The sequence below is a fragment of the Peromyscus californicus genome, unplaced genomic scaffold, assembly GCF_007827085.1.
Source record: "Peromyscus californicus insignis strain IS unplaced genomic scaffold, ASM782708v3 Scaffold_7__1_contigs__length_154581171, whole genome shotgun sequence".
NCBI classification, from domain to species: domain Eukaryota; kingdom Metazoa; phylum Chordata; class Mammalia; order Rodentia; family Cricetidae; genus Peromyscus; species Peromyscus californicus.
The window spans coordinates 80,121,741-80,131,558 of NW_026294595.1; the positions used below are offsets into that span (position 1 = coordinate 80,121,741).

Consider the following 9,818-nt stretch of genomic DNA (forward strand, 5'->3'; position numbering starts at 1 on the left):
CCAGTTCCTGGGGATCTAATGCCTTTGGCCTCGGCCTCTTCAGACACCTGCACACACATGCATACCCTTCCCTCCCCCATAACTAGAAAGAAAAAAGAAAAAATATTTAATTCATCATAAAAATTCAATTGGCCAAATGATACCCCTATTGCTCTGGAAGAGCAGAGAGGAAAGCAAGGGAGAGAAATTAATTTCAGGGTTGGGTGCATTGTGCAAGCCATCCTTCAAAAAGTAATGTCTTATAAACAAACCACCACATTTTGCATGACTTTCTTGGTAACCAAAAGGAGTAAGCCTCACTGGATCTTGTACCTTGGGTCAGTCTGCTTTTTCTGAGTTGAGTATTGGTAATGGATCCTAGGTAGACTAAATATTTCTTTATGCTCTTTCTTGCATACAAATTTAAATTTCTTTCACTTAGTTTAAATAATATCATTTCCTCTCTTGCTATCTCAAGTCCTTTCATGAAGAGTTTTGGGGTGTTTATTTTATATTGAATTGTGTGGTGTCTGTGTGTGGGTATGCGCAAGTGAGTAAAGTTGTGCAAGTGAGTAAAGTTGCCCGAGGAGGCCAGAAGAGGGTTTTGGGTTCCCTGGGGCTGGAGCTACAGGATGTTGTGAGCCTGTTGACATGGCTGCTGAGAACAAACTCGGGTTATCTGCAAGAGCAGTGTGTGTGTGATCTTAACTGCTGAGCCATCCTCCCAGGCCCTAGATTGTGTAAATTATAGGTCTGTTTGTATATTTCTTTGTAGATTATAACGATAAGATGTACATTTCTGTAAAAGAAGTAGGACCCTCAGTGTTGAAAAATATTGATAGAGGATGGCATAATAAATAGCTTAATAAGGTATCTATTAGTTTTTGGGAGCCCTTAAAAACATTTGACTTATTGCATATTTTTCATGTTTAGCTAATTATCCTTTTTGCTTTTATACAGGCAGTATATAACTGTTATTATAATATTTGATACAGCAAGTATTCAACTGAATTATGCTTTGCAGATGTGTGTGTACGCATGTGTATGTTGTGTGTGGGTGCGTATGTGCACTGTGCCATGCATGTGGAGGTCAGAGGGCGACCTTGGGTGTGGAGGTCAGAGGGCGACCTTGGGTGTGGAGGTCAGAGGGCGACCTTGGGTGTAGATCCGTGCCTTCTATCCTGTTTGAAACACGGTTTCTCTTCCTGCTCACTACTGTGTATGCCAGGCTAGCTTCCCGCAAACTCTTGGTGATTCTCCTGTCTCAGCCTTCCCTCTTATGGAGGAGCTTGCTGAGATTATAGACTGGGAATCTGAACCGAGGTCACGAGGCTTGTGTGGAAAGTGCTTTACACAGCGAGTCATCTCTCCAGGCCAGACATGAAGTTCTTAACTTGAAGTTCTTCGAATGCACTTAGCACCTGCCTGTGCTAATCACTCCATTGTGTCTATAAAAATTGTTCAAAGAGACATGATTTAACAATAAGAAACAAGTAGCAAAAAAAAAAAAAAAATCCAATGGAGTATAAACTGTGCAGAGTTCTGGGGCTTGTGGGAGTGACCGGGCCTGGCTAGAAAACATGCTTTCATTCCAAAGCTGATGTACCAGTGTGTGCAGTGGACAGTGAACATGGCAGTGACTAACTCTGCCAAGGGCATGATGCAATGGAAAGAGATGGGCTTTGGCATTCAGCGGAGCTGGATCCTAATCCAAGCACTGATGCCTTCACGCTGGATCCTCCTGGGTCACTGACTCTGTGAAGTGCAGCTGTTAGTATCACCCAGGACTCCCAGAAATGAGTAACAGTGATTCCTCGAAAGGAAACGCATGCATGGACACCTTTAGGCCTGCTGTTTACAACTTACTCAGAAAAGCATTTTTAGCCACCGTGGGGTGTTTTCCTCAGAGTCTTCAGACCTAAAGAAAAGACAGCCACTTTCCCTCTGAAGTTTAGGACTGGGGTATGAGCATGTGAAGGGGAAACAGAGCTGGGTTCCTGGGATAGGGTGCATGATAGATAAACTTGAGAGTTGAGCAGTTATTCGGGATGGGCAAGGGGCAAGGGGAAGCATCGTTAGATGTAAGCAGAAGCGTATCGAGGGAAAGTGCTGAGACAGGAGCAGATGGGGCAATGGCCCTGAGGAGAAAAACCAGGTAAGTGACACATTCCCATGGCATTCCCTCTGACCTCAGCACATGCATTGGAGCAAACTGAGAAATATAAAGAAGAAAATCATTGCCCAAAGTCCTTCCTACATCCTGAGCTACTCATTGCTTACATTTTCCCCATTTCCCTCAGCACCCCCCCACTCATCACCATGACAACTGACTGCAGAGAAGAATATTGAAATAAAGATGTGCTAAGGTTAAGGCTTGTCTTGTCTGGAAGCCTGTTTGGATTTGTTTGCAAGACTTGTCCTCTGTGCCTACTTTTTATGCATATGGACAGTAAAAAATGTAAAATCAAAGGAAATGAATACAATTCATGTCACTTATTCTACAGATTTGTTTTTGTTTTTGTTTGAGACAGGATTTCACTATGTAGGCTTGGCTAGCCTTGAACTCACGGAGATATGTTTGCCTCTGCCTCCTGATTAAAGGCTTGTGCTACCATGCTTGGCTTCTTCACTTGCACGCGCGCACGCGCGCGCACATACACACACACACACACACACACACACACAATCACAGGTGCATGTACACCCTGGCACAGCCACAGCACTTGTGTAGAGGTCAGAGGACAAATTTGTGGGAATTGGTTCTTTTCTTGTACCTTGTGGGTCCAGGAATTAAACTCAGGTCATCAGGCCTACTGGCAAACGCCCTCCCCCACAAAGCCATCTTGCGGGCCTTGTAGAATTCCTCTTTAAGGGAAGACCATTCTTTCTTTGAAAGAGAAACAATATGTAGCAGGACTCTGAGTTATGTGGAGGTAGCTCCAGTCCTGCTTTGCCAGAGCTGCTAGGGATGAGTGGCTAAGTTGCTTTGTGTAACAGTGAAGGGCAGTGTTACTGTGACCCGGAACACTTGGGTAGAAGCTATTACTCAGCTTATACTTGCTGGGACCGCGAGAGAGGTTTGGACGCTCCGTAGTGGGAGGCAGGTAGGCTGTCCAATCTTTGTGTTGAGGTTCCAGGGCAGGCTCCGTCAACCCAACGGAAGGCTGAGGGCTGAGCGGAGAGATAGATAACTCTGAGGAAGTCATCAGTGGACTCCCGGCTCTAGCGGTGTTTTTGAACACACTAATGCCTCTTCCTGGTGGTACTTTGGGAATGAAGGGAAGCAGGGACAGCAGCCTGAACAGGTTGTAAGACACAGGAGGAGGAGTCAAGAGTAAGCAGTGATGATCAATGAGTCGATCCCTTCAGGGGTCTCCCAAAACCAGCCCCGATAACAGCAAACACTCACGCGGTCCTCCTCACATCAGGCTGTTTGGAGACTTTTCTAGGTGCTGACTCTTGTAGCCTAGCAGTAGCCTTATGAGGTAGTACAGTGACTGTTCCCAGGGTACAGACGAAGAGGAAACAGTGATACAAAGATGTTATGCACCTCAAAGCAACTGTATTTCCGGTCTCGTTGGAAGGGACCATGACGTTTGCAGTCATGCAGGATGATGGTCTTGCACCGAGAGTCAGAGAGAAACAGTAGCTGACATGTAAGAGCCAAAGAGTTTAGGGACGTGTATCGGAACATATGCTAGTCATTTCCTTTCACAGACAATAACAAAAAAGCAGGGCAGGAGGCTGGAGAGATGGTTAAGAGCACTAGCTGCTCTTCTAGAGGGTTCCAGTCCTAGTACCCACAGGGTGGTTCACAGCCATCAGTAAATCCAGTTCTCGGGGATCTGACTCCCTCTTTTGACTGCTGTGGGCACCAGGCACACACATGGCACACAGACACACATGCAGACAAAACACCCATACGCGTGAAACACAGTGATTTGAATCCCCAGAGCTCCCGTAAAGAGAGTGGGGGAAGGAATGTGTCTGTAATCCCAGCATTCCTGCGGGGAGATGAAAGCAGAGGCAGGAGAGTATCTGGAATCTAGCCCAATCTCTGCAGCAACAAACCACAAAGAGGCTCTGCCTCAAATTTGGCAGAAGGTGAGGACCGATCTCCTCAGATTGCCCTCTGACCTCCACATGCATGTTATAACATGTATGTACCTCCCACACCCAAGAAAGCACACACATACACAGAAGACTTTTTTTAGTTTTATAATAGATTTGTTGTTATTGTTGTTTGTTTTTCGAGACGGGGTTTCTCTGTGTAGCTTTGGTGCCTGTCCTGGAACTCACTCTGTAGACCAGGCTGGCTTTGAACTTGCAGAGATCCGCCTGGCTCTGCCTCCTGAGTGCTGGTATTAAAGGTGTGTGCCACCACCGCCCGGCTAATAGATTTATTTATTTATTTATTTATTTATTTATTTATTTATTTATTTATTTATTTATTTATTTATTTTGGTTTTTCGAGACAGGGTTTCTCTGTGTAGCTTTGCGCCTTTCTTGGAACTCACTTGGTAGTCCAGGCTGGCCTCGAACTCACAGAGATCCGCCTGGCTCTGCCTCCCGAGTGCTGGGATTAAAGGCGTGCGCCACCACTGCCCGGCTAATAGATTTATTTTTTAAAGGGTAAAACACTCACATAATTTAAATTCAAGTCCAACAGAACTGCTGTCAGTAGCTGTGATACCATCGGGTGTTCTCAGAGTCCTTTTGGTGGGGAAGAAGGTTCTGACCCTATATTCATATACATCCTTCTTATCTGCAACACAGTCTACAATTTCTTGTGGACACAATAACTTCTCTGCATCTATCTATACTAGGAATTTCAAACCCATGGTCATAATGTTCTCCAATTGGTCCAAACTGCCTAAGCCTACGTCCTTCATAAAATGAGAATTTACTGAGAGCTTTTCTGGGTCAATCTTGTAGAGTTTCAAGACAGAGAGCACTGGGTCCTTCATTCCCTCTGTCATCAAAGGGGGTGTGTCACTGTGTGACCTTTCCAAGCATCTAGGCGAGTACCCAGGTGGGCTGCAGAGGCAAAGGACTTCTAGGGCTTCCCTCAGGACAGGGCGTGGTGCTGTGTAGCTGGGCCAAGGCCAGTGTGGGAAGCTGGGACAGTGGTGGGAAGGCCCCCGGCAGGCTGCTGCAGACACAGGCAGATAGGACACTGGCTATGCCTGCCCAGGATGCACTGCGCCAGCGCTAGAAGATATGTATAAAGATATATTAGAAGATATATATATATATATAAAATATATATATATAAAAAATATATATATATATATTTTTTGAGGCAGGGTTTCTCTGTGTAACAGTCCTGGCTGTCCTGGAACTCACTTTGTAGACCAGGCTGGGCTCGAACTCACTGAGATCAGCCTGCCTCTGTCTCCCAAGTGCTGGGATTAAAGGCGTGCACTACTACCACTTGACCAGATTTTTTTTTTAAAGAAATCAAAGCTTAAATGATAATAAAGACTGTATAGGTTGAAGATGTATATAAGTATGTTGTATTGATATAGTGTGTAAGGGTTATCACAGTTAAATTAACAACTCCCCCAGGCTGAATGTCAGATGCCCAGAACTTGCTCCTCTTACAAGATAGCTTGAGGGCTGGAGAGATGGCCCAGCAGTAAAGAGCATTGGGTGTTCTTGTGGAGGACCCAGGTTCCTTTTCCAGCACCCATGTTGGGCAACTCACAGCTGCTGGTAACTACAGTTCCAAAGGACCTAATGTCCCCTTCTGGCCTCCATGGTCACTGCATGCATGCAGGATACATAAATAAACAGGAATTTGTTTTAAAACAAGGTGGTTGTACCCTTTGAGCAGAATCACCCCAGGAGAGTCAAATGATAACTGGGTATCTTTTTTCGTGCGTCTTTCCTGCCTTCCAGGCTTGCTCCTTCATGGATAGAAATGTGTTGTATTCTCTCCATAGTCTCAGCACCAAGTATATATTAATTATGAAAACAAAAGTCTGGAACTAGGAGTACGGTCCAGTGGGTAAAATGCTGGCCGCACATGATCATGAGGACTTGGGGTCAGATCCCCAGCACCCAGGTAGAATGCTGAATATGGCAGTACACTCCTATAACCCTATCGTGTGTGCGTGTGTGTGTGTGTGTGTGTGTGTGTGTGTGTGTGTGTGTGTGTGTATGGGAGTAGAGATAGGAAGATCCCCGGGGCTCACTGACCAACCAGCCTCCAGAAATTGATAAGCTCTAAGTTCAATGAGAGACTGTCTCAAAAACTAAGGTAGAGAATTGATTAAGGAAGACACTAAGCATTAACTTCTGGCCTCCACACACATGCATGCACCAGAGAGAGCCCACACTGGCATATACCACACACACACACACACACACACACACACACACACACACACACACACACACGTATGCACATGCACGCAGGCACATGCACAATATTTTTTTGGTTGTGAGCCTAGCCTTTAACGGCTGAGCCATCTCTCCAGCCCTATTTTTAAGTAATTTGAGTAAAATTTTAAAAAATTCACTCAAAAGTTCATACAGGGCATATTACTACTAATTTCAAAGTTTTGAGATCAGTTTACTGGGAGGATGGTGTCAAGTATTAAAAGACAGCTTACTATTTGGAAAATCTTTACAATTTAAGGAACATATTCCTATTTTAAGCACCTTTTCTGTGCCTTCCTGATAAAGATCTGTCATAGGAGATGGGCTGAATTTTGCTTTTAAATTTTACTCCAATGCCAAGGTATGGCAGGGTGTGAACTGATATAAGGTTTATGGCCTCAAATATGACCAAGATATTTGAGAACAGGTAATAATAACATCTATGAACTTGGTAGGATTTATAGTGTGTTTAAATCTTGTGTCTAGCCCTAGGATATCAGGAAACACATTGAGACCTTCAAGTAAAACTCATATAGAATGTAAGGTGTCTAGAATAGCTAAGCAGTTCCCCGGGTACTTAAATTTCAAATCTTACATTCCCGGCTAACAAGCCCCTGAGGAATTCTGTGCTGTGACATTGGACTGCATATAACTTATAATGCTCTGAATGGTGTGTGTTTGGTATGGTTGCTATTATGATTGCTTTAAGGTTGCTGGTACATTAAGTCAAGAGCAAATCCAAGGTTTAATTCAAAAGTAAAAGACAAAAAATTCAAATGTACATAGTGAAGAAAGCAGTATGATGGACTTCCATGTACAAGGTCTCTGGTCTGAACAGCTATGAAATGGTAGCTTGTGTTGTTTGGTCTGTCCATCCAAGATTCATTGCTTGAAATGAACCCCAAACATTGTATCGCTTACCCATAATTATTTCTACAGGCAGCTCCAAATGATGAGAACTCCTTCTAAAGTTTGCCACAGCTAAAAATATTAATCATGAAACTCAAAAATAAAAAACAAAAAGCCTTTAAAAAAAATGAGCCAAAGATCTGAGACACATCACCAGAGGAGAAATACAGAGAGCAATTAGCATGTGAAAGGACGCTCCAGGCCATATGCCCCCATGGGAATGCAAATTAAAAGAGGGATGAGCCGGGCGGCGGCGGCGGCGGCGGCGGCGGCGGCGGTGCACGCCTTTAATCCCAGCACTCGGGAGGCAGAGCCAGGCGGATCTCTGTGAGTTCGAGGCCAGCCTGGTCTACGGCGCGAGATCCAGGAAAGGCGCAAAGCTCCACAGAGAAACCCTGTCTCGAAAAACCAAAAAAAAAAAAAAAAAGAGGAATGAGATGAGGCTGGAGAGATGAAGGCTCAGTTGTTACAGTGTGTCCTGCTCTTGCAGAGGACCAGAGCTCAGTTCCTATCACCTGCGCCAGGCAGCTCACAACCACCTTAATTTTTTAGACGGGGTCTCTCCTGGAACCTAGAGATTTGACTAGACTAGACGACCAGGGGGCCCCATTGTCTACCTTTGTCTACCCTACCCTACCCGAGAATGTTTATCACCACACCTAACTTTTCCTGTGGGTGCTGGGGGTCTGAACTCAGGTCCCATACTTGCATAGGAAGCACTTCAGCCCTCAAACAAAACTTTTTAAAATGTTCTTGGGCTGATGTTTTGTGTGGACATAGGTTCTCAGTTCATTCGGACAAATACTGCTCCATCGTACGGTAGGAGTATGAAGAAACCACTAATTTTCCGAAGTGGCTGTAATGTTTAGAATTGCCACGTGCAAAAGAAAACAAACAAAACCCAGCACTCTTGTCTCTCTACATCCTTTTCAGCATTCTGTGTTGTGTTCTGGATTTGGGCCACTGTACCTGTATGTAGTGATATCTCATTCTTGTCTTATTTAATTTTTCATTTTTCTTGAGAGAGAGAGAGAGAGAGAGAGAGAGAGAGAGAGAGAGAGAGAGCGAGCGCACGGGCATGTGAGTACAGAGGCCAGAAGAGGGTATCAGAGCCCCTGGAGCCCTAAATGTAACCCCAAACCTTTTTACGAAAGGGGGAAGAGGCGATTTGACCACATGCCAACAGCTGCCTTTACCTTCGCGAGACTAAGTCTGGATTCTGACTTCCAGTATTACTTGACAGTAAATTTCTGTTGTGTCAGGCCATTAGGCTGCACGAGATCGAGAAAACAATATTGAATCTTGCTGGAAAATAATGTCAGATGGCGAGGAAGCACAATATATTGGTGGAGGGATAACAGAATAAGAAAGCCTGGAATTCGAGGAGCCTGCTGGGACCTGGTGAAGGACGTGTTTAGATGAAGGTAAGGGAGTGTTTAAGAGGGCTGCTCCAAAACTTCGCCACCGTGTCTGCTCCTGCAGCTGAAAGTTGGGCTCTGCTCTGAAGACACGTGGTTTGGAGGCTTTGCTGGACGGGCCCGACTGCAAGTGGCGGAGCCAAGGCTTTAAGGAGCGTGCAAACTCCCCGGCGCCATCAAGTGTTGAAGGGATGGGATTTAGCAGCCCCAGGTGTTCTGCGGGAGGCTGGGGAACAGAGGCTTTCGGAGTCACTCCTCTTAGTAATGACAATGGCTGTTAGCAGGTAATAAAAGAACTGTTCATCATCCTCCAGTCGTGGAATTGTTCGAAGGTGTGTGTGTGTGTGTGTGTGTGTGTGTGTGTGTGTGTGTGTGAAGGAAGGAGAGGTGTGAGGCAGGAGATGCACCACTACAGAAACCTGGCTTCTTCAATCCGGAGGCAGCGGCTGCAGGCTGCTGCGTGCCTTCCATGAGAAACTGGGAATGGTGCTGCTGACCTAACGCTTCGTAAACTCTTATCTCCGACTTAGGGCGCCTCAGACAGCTACAGCGCACACTGGCTGCATTTGGCTTCATGCTTCAGAAGTTTAAATAAATAACGCTTCCCTTCAATTCAGCAGCTATCAGGGAAAATGATATTGTTTTTACTCATCCTAGCGAGGGGAGGCCCATCTGAAGTCCCCACGCTTTCAAGCAGAAAGAGCATTTCTGCCAATGAAGCGTGGAGTGACTTCCCAAGTCGAAGGCGAATTTTTTTTTTTTTAAATCACAGACAAAAGATGAATGCTGCCATCTAAACTTGGCCTGCCCGTTATTTTCCCTAATATGGTTAGTGGTTTCCATAGAATGGAGACGAGAAAGGCTTTTGATAATGATGTTGTCCTCTCTTGGATAACGACAAGTTTCTGACATTTAGGTGAAAAAGTCAGAATACTTTGTCAGATGGGTTGTTCAATGCATGAGAAAACCACAACCTCGCATTGGTTGGAGTAGCTGCAAGGGGGCACAGCAAGGTTACCATCCTTAGGGGGAAGAGAAATGGATGTTCTTTAGAAATTCCACCAAGTTCCTTTCATAAAAGTGTATCAATCCCCATTAAAAAACACAACTTGATGACCTTGACTTCCT

At 45.1% G+C, this 9,818-nt stretch overlaps 1 pseudogene; it reads right to left on the reverse strand.

Annotated features, from left to right (window-relative positions):
* Nucleotides 1–3,457: 3,457 nt before the first annotated feature.
* On the reverse strand, nucleotides 3,458–9,266 carry LOC128100950 (acyl carrier protein, mitochondrial-like; annotated as a pseudogene).
* Nucleotides 9,267–9,818: the final 552 nt, after the last annotated feature.